We start from the raw sequence: 1,354 nt of genomic DNA, 5'->3' as shown, positions 1-1,354 counted from the left end.
GTGTTTCGGGCCTAATTGGGAGGTCCGGATACCAAGAACCCTTGTCAAGGGCAAAACGGTCATTTTTGTAAAAGTTGCCAGTTTGGAGTGAAATTTCACATGTGGACTTAAAATGGTTAAATAAGGCTTATCCCAGGGGTTTAGGCTCTACTTGGGATAATTTGGTTACAAAAAGTGGGGTAGGGGTAATTTGGTAATTCTTGCCATTCAGTCACCATACGAGTTACGACTTCGATCATCATTCCTAAGGGGTGACAAAATTCAAGGTCTGCACTTGGGTCTTGGCCGAAAATCCAAAATTAAACACCAAAAGTTCTCTTTCTTGCTATTGATGCTTCTGCAACGCAAAACCGTAGCTACTACAAGAGCTCTGATCCACCATGGGTCTTAGCAAGGATTTTTTTTTGAGAAAATTCCATGAATGTAACCCAACTCCTAACATCTAAGGGAGGATGACATCTTTAAAAAAAAAAATTGAATAAGAATGATTCTTGAAAAGAAACCTGGTGCCATCTAGTAGAATTGATGACGACAACATAAACTAACAAGGAAAGTTTTTTGAAAAGAAACTTGATGCCAACTGGCAGAACTGATGATGATACCTTGACCATCACTTGAGTTTGTCGAAAGGATATTTTTACCCTACAGTTTTGGAAAATTCTGCGTACCCCCCTGAGGTTTGCAAATGGTAACAAATAAGCCCATTCCGTCAGTTCATGACTAACAATGTTAAAATTTAGATTTGAACTAACGGAATTGCCCTTGGCAATTTAGGGTTTCAAATTAGGGAAAAACCCCAAATCTGAACCCTTAGCTCACCTGCAACTCGTCTTCCTCCCCATTCCACTTCTGCTTCTACCCTAAATTAGGGTTTCAAAGAGAGATGTTTAAAAACTCAACCCAAACAATTCAATTATGCATAAAACTCTGGTTGATTGGTCGATCATGTAAGTAGAATATCTCAGCAAAATCAGAAATCTGAGACTAATAATTTGAGATATTGGAGAGTCCTGCTCTAGTTAGGAAACCAAATGATGCAGATAAGCGTTGGACAAATTAGATTTGAGAGTTTTTGGAATGAAATTTTGTTAGGTTAACCAATAGTTGCCATGATCCTTGCTTGCATCTCTTCCCTCCTCTGATTTCTACTTCTTCTTCTCTTCTTCTGCTTCTACTCAGCTACTGTTTGTGGTACTGTTGATAATACCAGGTTGAGAAGGAAGTGATTAAACTCCTTGCTGCTCTTTGGTTTTGACCTGAGATCCTAATTGGAGGCAGTATCCATATAGGTAATCCTAATCCAAGGGTTCCACCACCCAAATCAACCCCTGTTTTGAAGATCAATCGTAACCTA

This window comes from Telopea speciosissima, chromosome 2, assembly GCF_018873765.1.
Source record: "Telopea speciosissima isolate NSW1024214 ecotype Mountain lineage chromosome 2, Tspe_v1, whole genome shotgun sequence".
Taxonomy (NCBI): Eukaryota; Viridiplantae; Streptophyta; class Magnoliopsida; order Proteales; family Proteaceae; genus Telopea; species Telopea speciosissima.
Note: the sequence above shows the minus strand (reverse complement) of the source record.